This window comes from Tamandua tetradactyla, chromosome X (assembly GCF_023851605.1).
Source record: "Tamandua tetradactyla isolate mTamTet1 chromosome X, mTamTet1.pri, whole genome shotgun sequence".
Classification (NCBI taxonomy): Eukaryota; Metazoa; Chordata; class Mammalia; order Pilosa; family Myrmecophagidae; genus Tamandua; species Tamandua tetradactyla.
Genome location: NC_135353.1, coordinates 81468207 through 81480502, shown reverse-complemented (window position 1 = coordinate 81480502; position 12296 = coordinate 81468207).

Sequence of the window (12296 nt, the reverse complement as noted above, 5' to 3'; positions counted from 1 at the left end):
TGGACATCTTATCTATATTTACTCTTCCAGTCCGTGAACACATTATATACTTCATTTCATTTAGGTCCTCTTTGATTTCTTTTAGCAATTTCTCCTAGCTTCTGGTTTATGGTCTTTTTTGACCTTGGTTAAATGAATTCCTAAATACTTTGTTCTTTTGGTTGCTATTGTAAATGGAATCATTTTATTGTTTTTCTCCTAATATGTCTCATTTCTGGTGTATAGAAACACTATTGATTTGAGGTGTTTATATTGTACCCTGCTCATTTGCTGTTGGCATCTATCAACTCTAATAACTTTGCTGTAGACTTTTCAAGATTTTTGGCATATGGTATCGTGTCATCTGCAAACAGTGAGAAAGTTTTATGTTTTCCTTCCCAATTTGGATATCTTTTCTTTTTCTTCTCTAATTGCTTTAGCTAGTACTTCCAGCACAATTTTGAATAAAAACAGTGGTGACACTGGGTATATTTGTCTTATCCCTGATCTCAGAGGGAAAGCTTTCAGTGCTACTTCATTAAATACAATGTTAGCTGTTGGATTTTCATATATTCCCTTTAACATGTTGAGGGACTTCATTCTATTCCTATCCTTTGAAGTGTTTTCATCAAGAAAGGATGTTGAAAACATAAAATGTCAAAAATAAATGTCAATAAGGGTGGGATATGGGGGAAGGTTATGGGATTCTTTTTGGGAGAAATGAAATTGTCCTTATATAGATTGTGTTGGTGAAGACATGGGTAGTTGATTGTATGGGGAGCCATTTATTTTTCACTTAGGTTGGGTTATATAATGACCAAATAAAGCTGTTTAAAAGTGAACAGAGAAAGATTGAGTTCCAGGAACACTGCAGAATAGGATAGAATGAGTTCACCTCTGCTCCAAGGAACAGCTAGAGAAAGGATAGGACGACAACTGAGACAGTGAGTCCAGGATGTAAGTGACCTGAGAGTGTCTTCTATACCACATAAACAGGCCCTGATTGCACATGCTGAGGAACTGAGAAGCAGAGAACCAGAGACCATCAGCCTGGTGCAAACAGCCTAATGAAATCCAGAGCCCTCAGGAAGGCATGGACAGGTAGATGGGGACTAGAAATAAGCCAAGCCATGGTCCTTGAATATGCTACTTTCACATGTGCAGACCTGCAACTGGTAACTCACCCCACACACCATGCACCTGAACCTCATCACCCAACCCCTTCCTGCACTTGAAGCACTCCCACCCTACCAACCCCCTGTGAGCATACATGCTCCACACCACCACATCAAGAGTGCACATGCCAGGTGGGCCACTGTGGCTCAGAATGAAGGGTTTTCTACTGCCATGCTGGAAACCCAGGTTCAATTCCTCATGCCTGCCCATGCAAAAAAATAAAAATAAAAAAAAGAGTGCACATGCCTACCCCAGCCCAATGCAGCTGTCTTGTGCAAGTGAAGTCTCACCCTGCCCCTTCCAAGCCCTACTCCCCCCTTTTTGACCCCTACAGACAATCCCCAGGAGATAAAGACTGTGGACACTTACCTCCATACCCAGGCTACACCTGCCTCTAGCCTATACAAGTGTGCAACTCCACCCCATAAACCCTGAGCCCTGCATATGTGTACAACAGGTTATGGGACCCCCAGATCTGTGCATGTGGATGGCCTGAAGTCATACTCCCCAGCTCTGGGCAAGCACTGACCTGCACAGCGAGGCCACATCAGCTAAGCCTCTGCAGGTACAATGCCAGCCCACTGCCCTGAGTTCTGAGCATGCAGATAAAGGGCTCTGTGCCTTAGATCATTTCACATCAGAATCCCACCATCCAGCTCCACGTCCTTCTCACAAACATGAAGCATTAGATTAATGAAGGAAATCAACATCCAAGGTAAACCAATCATATATTTACATGCCATGAAGACAACAGAAGATCTCTAAGCATATTATAATGCATACAGATATAGCCCATCCTAAGGACCAAATTAAACACCAGAGGATACACAGATGTTGGAACAAGTAATCAAAATGTTCATGTAAATATACTAAATAAAATAAACCTAATGACTAATATCAAAAGGAGAACAAAAAGACGCTTAAAGAGCATAAAGAGGAATTTGAAAGAATAAATAGAAACATAGAAACAATCAAACAATCACAGAGATTGAAGATGCTGTAAGCCAAAAGAAACAACAACAACATACTAGAGACACCCAACAGCAGATTTGAAGAAGCAGAGGAAAGAATAAATGAACTAGAGGACAGGACAACTGATTTTGAACACCCAGAAAAGCAAATGGCAAAAAAAAAAAAAAAAATTATTGTAAAGTTTGAATTGGATCTCAGGGAAATCATGGACAAAGCACACAAAAACAAGAATCATTGGTGTCCCAGAAGGAGAAGAGAAGAGCAAAGTGCTAGTAAGATTTGTTGAAGAAATAATGGGGGAAAACTTCCCAACCCATATAAAGGATATAACAATGCAAGTCAAAGAAGCTCAATGAACTCCAAATGGATTAAATCCAAATAAGCCTTCCACAAGACACAAACTAATCAGTCTGTCAGATATTTGAAGAAAAGCAGAAAATCCTGAAAGTGGCAAGAGTAAAACAATCTACTACCTACAAAGATAACCACATAGGATTGAACTCAGGCTACTCAACAGGCACTATGGAGGCAAGAAGGAAGTGGTATGATATATTTAAGATTCTGAAAGAGAAAGATTTACTGCCAAGTATTCTGCACCCAGCCAAATTGTCCTTCAAAACTGAGGGAGTAATTGAAATTTTCACAGACACGCAAGTCCTGAAAGAATTTTTCAACAAGAGGTCAACCCTACAAGAAATACTAAAGGGAGTTCTGTCAATGGAAAAGAGAAGACAAAAGAGGAAGGTCTGGAGGAAGGCACAGAATTGAAGAGTACCAGTAAGGGTAACTTAAAGGACAAAAAGAGAAAGAGGGAATGGAATATATAGAACTGACAAATAAGATCCAAAAGATAAGATGGTGGACTCAGGAAATATCTCTTTAATAATAACTTTGAAAGTTAACAGATTAAATTTAACAATTCAAATATACACATTGGCAGAATGGATTACAGAAATATAATCCAGTCATGTACTGCATACAAGAGACTCATCTTAGAAAGATACAGATATGCTGAAAGTGAAAGGATGGGAAAACGTGTTCCCTGCAAGTTGTAAACAAAAGAAAGCAGTAGTAGCTGTAATAGTATCGGACAAAATAGACTTTAAATGTAAAGGCATCATAAGAGACAAAGAAGGACATTATATATTAATAAAAACGACAATTCACAAAGAAAAAATAACAATCATAGATGTTTATACTCCCAATTAAGGAGTTCCAAAGTACATGAGAGAGACAGTGGTGAAACTGAAGGGAGCGATGGATATTTCAACAATAGTAGTAGGAAATTTCAACGTGCCTCGCTCCTCTATAGATAGAACAACAAGGCAGTAGATAAACAAGGACATAGAGAAATTAAACAACTTGATAGATGAATAAGACCTAACAGACAAATATAGGCAAATTACATCCCAAAACACCAGGACACACATTCTTCTTCAAAGCTCAAGGAAAATTTTCCAGGATAGATCATATACTGGGGCACAAAACAGGTCTTCATAAATTTAAAACATTGAAATTATTCTAAGCACACCCTCTAATCACAGTGGAATGAGGTTGCATATCAATAACCACCAAAGGCTGCGAACTTTCTCTAATATATGAAGACTATTTAGTCTTCATATACACTCTTAAACAACCAGTGGGTCAAAGAATAAATTGCTAGAGAAATCAGTAGCTATCTGGAGACACGTGAAAATGAGAATACAACATATTATTACTTCTGGTTATGGTAAATGCTGTGCTGAGAGGGAAATTTATTGCCTCAGATGCCTATATTATAAAACAAGAAAGAATAAAATCATGTAGAAATAAAGATTAAAGCAGAGTTAAATGAATGGGAGAATAAAATATCAATAGAAAGAATCAATAAAACTAAAGGGTGATTCTTTGAGAAAATCAGTAACATCAATGGGCCACTAGTAAGGCTGACAAAGAAAAAAGAGAAGAAGCAAATAAACCAATTACAATATCAGAAATGAGAAAGGATGCATTACCACAGACCCTGAAGAAATAAAAGATATCATAAGATGATATTATGCACAACTATATGCCAACAAACTAGACAACTTAGATGAAATGGACAAATTCCTGGAAACAAACAAACAAGTTACACTGATTCAGGATGAAATAGTAGATCTCAACAAACCAATCACAAAAAGGAGATTCAATCATCATCAAAAATCTTCCTACAAAGGAAAGCCCAGGGCCAGATGGCTTCAAAGGGGAATTTTATCAAACATCAAAAAAAAGAATTCTTTTTAACACTAATCCTGCTCAAACTTTTCCAAAATATTGAGGAAAAAGGAACACTAACTCATTTATGAAGCTAATAACATTCTAATACACAAACCAGGTAAAGATCCTGTAAGAAAGGCAAACTACAGGCCAATCTTTTTAATGAACATTGATGCCAAAAATTTCAACAAAATTTTAGCAACTTGAAGCAAAAACACATTAAAAGAATTATATACCATGATCAAGTGGGATTTATATCAGGAATACAAGGATGGTTCAACACAAGAAAATCAATTAATGTAATACAGCACATTAACAAATTGAAGGGGAAAAACCACATGATCAGCTCAATAGATACTGAATTAGGGTTTGACAAAATTCAACATCCTTTTCTGATAAAAACACTTCAAAAGATAGGAATCAAAGGTAAGTTCCTCAATATGACAAAGGGCATATATGAACAACCATAAGCCAACATCATACTCAATGGAGAGAGACTGAAACGTTCCCACTAAGATCAGGAATGAGACCAAGTTGCCTACAGTCACCAATATTATTCAACATTGTATGAGAAGTTCTAATTAGAGCAATCAGGCAGGAAATTGAAGTAAAAGGCATCCAAATTGGAAAGGAAGAAGTAAAACTGTCATTATTTGCAGATGACTATATTTGGAAAATCCTGAGAAGTCTACAGCAAAGTTACTTGAGCTAATTAAACAAATTCAGCAAGGTTGCAGGATATGAAATTAGTGCACAAAACCAAATGATATTTTCAGACTCAAGCAATGACCTGAGGAGTCAATTAAGGAAACATTTCCATTCAAAATAGCAACTAAAATAATCATGTACTTAGGAATGAACTTAACTAGGGACTTAAAGGACTTGTACACAGAAACTACATAACACTGCTAAAGGAAATCAAAGAAGGTCTAAATAGGTGGAAAGAAGACATGCCCTGCTAATTTCCTTAATTTAAGGAAAGTTAAATATAATTAAATGTCGATTCTACCCAAATTGGGCTACAGATTCAATGCAGTACCAATCAACATTTCAACAACCTACTTTGAAGAGCTACTTGCAAAAGCTAGTTACCAAATACATGTGGAAAGGAAAGAGACCCCAAATAGCTAAAGGCATCCTGATAAAGAAGAACAAAGTGGGAGGATGAGCACTTTCTGACTTTAAAGCTTATTATAAAGGCACAGCAGTCAAAGCAGCATGGTACTGGCACAAAGATCCAAGTATCAACCAATGGAATTGAATTGAGAGTGCTGAAATAGACCACCAAATCTATGATCAACTGATTTTTGACAATTCACCCAAATCCACTGAACTCAGACCAAATAGTCTTTTCAATAAATGGGCTTGGGAGAACTGGATATCAATAGCCAAAAGAATGAAAAAGAATCCTTAGATTATACCCTACACAAAAGTTAACTCAAAGTAGATCATACACCTGAATATAAGAAATAGCACCATAAAGTTTCTGCAAGAATATGTAGGGAAACATCTTCAAGACCTAGTAATAAGAGGTAGCTTCTTAAAATTTGCACGCAAAGCACAAGTAACAAAAGAAAAATAACAGATAAATGTTAACTCCTCAAATTAAAATGCTTGTGCATCTCAAAAGACTTTGTCAAAAAGGGGAAGAGGCATCCAACTTAATGGGAGAAAATATTTAGAAATCACATATTGGAGAAAGGTTTGATATCCTGTATACATAAAAGAAACCATACAACTCAGCAACAAAAAAGAAAACAACCCAATTATAAAATGGGATAAAGATATGAATTGGCATTTTTCTGAAGAGCAAATGTAGATGGCTCAAAAGCACATGAAGAGATGCCATTTTCACCAGCTATATGGGAAATGCAGATCAAGACTACAATGAAATACCACCTCATGCCTATAAGAATGGTTGCTAATTAACAAACAGGAAACTACAAATGTTGGAGAGGATATGGAGAAATTGAGACACGTATACACTGCTGGTGGGAATTTATAATGGTATAGCCACTAGGAAAGTGTTTGGTGGTTCCTTAGGAAACTAAATATCGAGTCACCCTATGACCCAGCAATAGTACTACTTGGTATATTCCCAGAAGAGCTGAAAGCAATGACACAAACAGACATTTGCACACTGATGTTCATAGCAGCATTATTCAAAATTTGAAACAATCCAAATGCTAATCAATAGACAAGTGGATTAACAAAATGTGATATACACATACAATAGAATATTATGCTGCGGTAAGATGAAATGATGTCCCAAAGCACATGACAAGGTGGATAAGCCTTGCAGACATAATGCTGAGTGAAATAAGACAGACACAAAAGGATAGATACTGTATGACTCCACTTTCATGACCATGATAAAGGAAAATTGGAGGCTTATAATAGGGAATATAGGCCTCAAAGAGATACATCGAAGGTAGAGACGTGTGAACAGTCAGTTAGTGAGATTTAACTGAAGTGTAAGGGAATAGATAGAAGAGAAGGTGATTCTCTAGTGGATGTATAAGTAATATTCCCATATGGAAGGTGAACATGATTGAATGGGGCTGCATAGAACTATTGTTTCACTGATTAACACTACAAGTATAAAATAGGTCTTGCAAGAACTACTCTAAAGGTATGATTCATGTACAGAGTGTTTAAGTCTAGGTTACAGGGGGAAAACTGCTATTGTATGCCATGAGCTATGTTTAAGAGGAAAACATCAGTACCACAGCAACAGCTGGGGAAAATAAGGGGGTCAGGACAAGTTTTAAAGGGAAGTTTAGATCTCTTATTTGGTGATGGTGTGTTTATTGGTTACCTTTCTCTTGGGAACAAAGAAATTATCTAAAATTGATAATGTTGTGGGATTCAGACTTTGGGCATTATACATGAAGCATAATGAATGCAAATGCAGGTGACTGAAGTATGTGCTGGCTTAGAAGTAGATTGGTGAACAACGGTGTATACATATGATTGAATATTGTGCTGCTACAGAAAGGAATGAAGTCATGAGGCATACAACAATGTGTATGAAATTGTGGGAAATTTGGTGATGCAAAATAAGCCAGAAATGAAAGAACAGTTATTGTATGGTTTCCGTTAGAAAATGCTTATATGAAAACAGGGGACTAGATTGTAAGCTCTTTTAGCAGATACATTTAGTGTGAAGTGGTAATTATTATTTCTGGACTTTGTGAGGCTGTTTTATATATGTATAACCCGGTATTTAGAGATAAAAAGAAAACCAACCAGTTTGGGATTAAATTAATTCAGAACACAGGGGTATGGAAGACATTTTTTATGTTTCAGAACTGCACCTACTCTTTGAGATCAAGGGAAGAAAGGTTTATTTTGTTTGAAATTTAAATTTTCTGTAGCACATGATGTAACTCAACTTATGGGGATAGCTCACCTGAACAAACAAAACATAATGAGCCCATAATAAAAATGAAGGCTGGGTCCACAGGTAGTTCAGTGGTTAGAATGCCCCTCTTCCATGTAGGAGACCTGGGTTCAATTCCTGGACTATGCACCCCCCCCAAAAAAATAAGGGCCTCATTCCTGTGTAGCTTAATGTATTGCTTAGATACATCCAAGAATATATTAAGCAGATACTCAAATAATATTGGCAAAGTCCCTTGAGAGATGGAAAAAAATATAGAGAACTATTAAACTATCACTGGGGAAACACCTGATACACTGTCAAATGTTAGAGACACCCAAATCTATAGGCCAAGCTCTTGATTTTGAGGCTTTCTTGTGAAGCTCATGTATGTAGTGGAGAAGCTTAGCCTACCTATAGTTTTGCCTAAGAGTTACTTCTGGACCACCTCTTCTGTTGCTTACATGTGGGCTCACTCTCTCTAAGCCCATCTCTGCAAATGAAATTATTGCACTCCTTTCTACACAGGACATAACATCTGGGAGTGAAAATTTCCCTGGAAGCATGGGAGATGGCCACCAGGAAGGAACCTGGCCCTAGCACTGTAAGATCAACAATATCATCATAACCAAAAGGGGGAAAAGTATTGTAATTAATGAAGTATCAGTGGCTGAGAGAGTTCAATTGTAGTGGAGAGGCTACTCTGGAGGTCAGTCTTATGCAAGCTTCAGTTAGGCATTGCTACCTATCATAACTTGCCAAACCCTAACCAAAACAATTCCAGCCAATCCTAAAGAACACTTAGAGCATTATATAAGATTTTACAAAGGTTCCATGCACTAGGGTAACTTTACAGAAACCCACAACCTCCAGATGGGTCCCTGAACCTATAAGTACTGAAATCTAGAAGGCCCATCCTCTCCAGAGCATTAGCTACTTCCATATCTTTACCCTTTATTATGGATAGCCCCTTCCAACATGGAAAACTTAAAATGACCATAGCCCAAACACCCCTAAAGAGTGGGATAGAAAGATCAGAGGTGTTGATGGTGGAGTTATACGAGAAAAAGGGTTTAACAAATGAATATGATTGTTGAATCATTAAAAATGATATTTATTTTAGTTCCCAGTATCTTAGAGCAGCTAGAAGTAAAAAACTAAAATTTTCAAATTGTAACCCATACCAAACACTGAAATCTGTTATATGCCTAATTGTTGCGCTGTGGTTAGAAATTTATTGCTTTTTTCTGTGTATGTTATTTTTCACAAAAAAGAAAAACAGTCCATTGTAATGAATAAAGAAAAGAGTATTCATTCCATTTGGCCAATGTTCTGGAGACCCTAGAAGGAAAAATGTTGGGTGATTGTATGGTAGCCCATGACAAAATCTGGGACCTGTCCTGTAGCTACTTGTTGAAGAGTGCTTTAAAAACTATTGCTTTTTTCTTTCTTTGCTTTGTATGCATGTTATATTACACAATAAAAAAGTTTAAAAAAATGAACAGAGAGATAGAAGTGCTGGAAAAATTCTGGAGAGGAAAGAGAGATCTACGAATTCACTTTAAGTAGGGAATTAAGTGCAGCTTCTCTGGATGGTAGTGTGGTGATTCCACAGGAGGTTAGGGTTTGGGGTGCTGTATAATCCTGCAACCCAATAATTAGGTTTGTACTTGTAGGGACTGGGATTGGGGAAATGAATGGACATTTGTACACTGGTGATTATGGTGACAGTGCTCATGAATTGCAATAGATGGAGGTGATCTAGTGGTACATCAATAGAAGAATGGATCATTGAGTGGTTGCAAGAAGGAATGAAGTCATGAGGCAGGCTGTTGGTGAAAGATCCTTGAGGACAGTGTGTTGAATATAATAAGCTGGAAAAAAGACAAATATTATTAAAATTTAGTAATATGAACTAACTATAAAGTGCAAAGTTTGAGAATTGAAATTGAGAGCATGGGTTATCAGGTGAAGGCCTGTGTTAAAGGTTCCTAGACTGCAAGCTCTCACAGCACTCACATCTATTCCAGAGTCATAAGTTTTATTTCCAAATTCTAAAGTGCTGAGCTCTTTTATTTTATTAAAGAACCTAGCCATTTCCTGGATCTTTGGGTATTTGCTTGACACTTGACTCTCAGAGCTAAAGTCCTGCAGCTATGAAAGTCAGTAATACCCCATACAACAACTGTTAAAAACAATGAAAAAGTAATCTGACTTCAATTAGAGGTATGAATGGAGCTGATCTTCGTAGGACCAAGGTAAATCATGCCAAAAGGTAAAGGATGATAATGACTGCATTTTAAAACTTCAACTTCTGTGTGAGAACAAAGGAAGAGGTGTTAATGTCATGCAAAATTTGCATTTTTGGTAGCACACTATGTAATCTAACTTGTATAGTTACTTTTTTATGAACACTATAATTACATGGAAACTTGAAAAGAGAGTGGGATTTTTGTGGGTTTTTATAAGTTGGTGTGATGTCCCAATATCCATTAGTAATCTGGGCAGAAGATTTAAAAGTATTTGCAAAGTTTCCCCTTGAGGTATTGGTGAAAATGTGGAATATTAAACTTTCCCACCTGTGGAAGACCTAACATTTTTGTAATTATTGAGGGCTACCAATCTTGGGGCTTGCCCTTATGAAACTTATTCCTGCAAAGGAGAAGCTAAGGCTACATATAATTATTCCTATGAGTTACTTCCAGAGAACAACTTTTGTTGCTCAGATGTGGCCTCTCTCTCTAAGCCAACAGGTGATCTTAATGCCCTGTCCCCTAAAAGGGACAAGACTTCCAGGGATGAAATCTCCCTGGCAACCTGGAACATGACTCCAGGGGACAAGGCTTGCCCTGGCATCAAGGGGGGAGAAAGACATCTTGACCAAAATTGTGAAGAGCATATGAAACAAAATAAAGCTTCAGTTGCTGAGAGACTTCAATTAGAGCAGAGAGGTTATTCTTGTGTAATATATATTATATATCCCTTTTCAGTTTCTGGTGTATTGGAGTAGCTAAAGAGAAATACCCAAAACTGTTGAACTGCAATCCAAAGCCTTGATTCTTAGAGATGATCAAATAACCATAGAGCATTTAAGGTGTAACTATGTGATGTTGAAAACCTTGTTCCTAACACTCCATTTATCTAGTGTATGAACAAAGTAGTAAGAAATAAAAGACAAAAATAAATAAATAATATGTGTGAGGTGTATGGAATGTCCTGGGTGTTATTTTTTACCCTTTTTTTGAGTAATGAAAATATACAAAAATCAATTGTGATAATGAACACACAGCTATATAATGATACTGTGAACTACTGTTGTACAATTTTAATGATTATATGATATGTGAATGGCATAGCTCAATAAAATAGCAATAAAAAAGAAAGAATTCTGAATTTTGTCAAATGCATTTTCTGCATTAATTGTGAAGATCATGTGGTTTTTCCACTTTGATTTATTGATGTAGTGTATTACAATAAATTATTTTCTTGTGTTGAACCAATCTTGCATACCTGGAATAAATTCCACTTGTTCATGGTATATAATTCTTTTTATGTGCTACTGGATTTGATCTGCAAATATTTTGTTGAGAATTTTTGCATCTATTTGCATTAAAGAGATTGTTCTTTAGTTTATTTTCTTGAAGTACCTTTGTGTGTCTTTGGTTTGAGGCTCATGTTGGCTTCAGAGAATGAGTTCAGTAGCTATTCTTCCTCTTCAATTTTTTTGAAGGCTTGAGCAGTATTGTTACTACTTCTTTTTTGAATGCTTGGTAGAATTCACATGTGAAGCAATAAAATCATCTCTCAGCACTGCCTTTGCTGCCCCCCATATATTTTTTTATGTTGCAGTTTCACTCTTTTTTTGCCTCTGGATATTTACTGATTTCTCTTGTAATTCCTTCTTTGTCCCACTGATCAAATAATACTATGTTGTTTAGCCTCTATATGTTTGTGAATTTTCCTGCCTCCTGCCTCTTATAGATTTCCTTGTTTATTCTATTATGATTTGAGAAAATATTTTGTATAATTTCAAACTTTTCAAGTTATTGAGACTTACTTTGTGACCCAATATATGGTCTATCATGAAGAGTGATCCATGAGCATTTTAGAAAAATGTGATTCTTGCTTCTATGGGGTGTAAAGTTCTGTAAATACATCTTTTTCATTTATCATATTATTAATTTGATATCATTTATCAAATAATATTTAATATTAATAATAGTAATCATTAATATATCATTTATCATATTATTCAAAATCTGTGTTTCCTTATTGATCCTTTATGTAGTGGTTCAATCCATTGTTAGGATCATTGTGTTGAAGTCTCCAAATATTGTAGAGGTGCCTACTTCTTTCAGTGTTGTCATAAATTTTGGGGCACTCTAGTTTGGTGTATAAATACTTATGACTGTTATGGGCCCTTGATGAATTGTTTCTTTTATTAATACATAGTGTCTTTCTTTGTCTCTTTTAATTGGTTTATATTTGAAGTTAAATTTGTCATATATTAGTGTAGCTACATCAAACTTATTGCTGGTTACTTTTTGTGTGA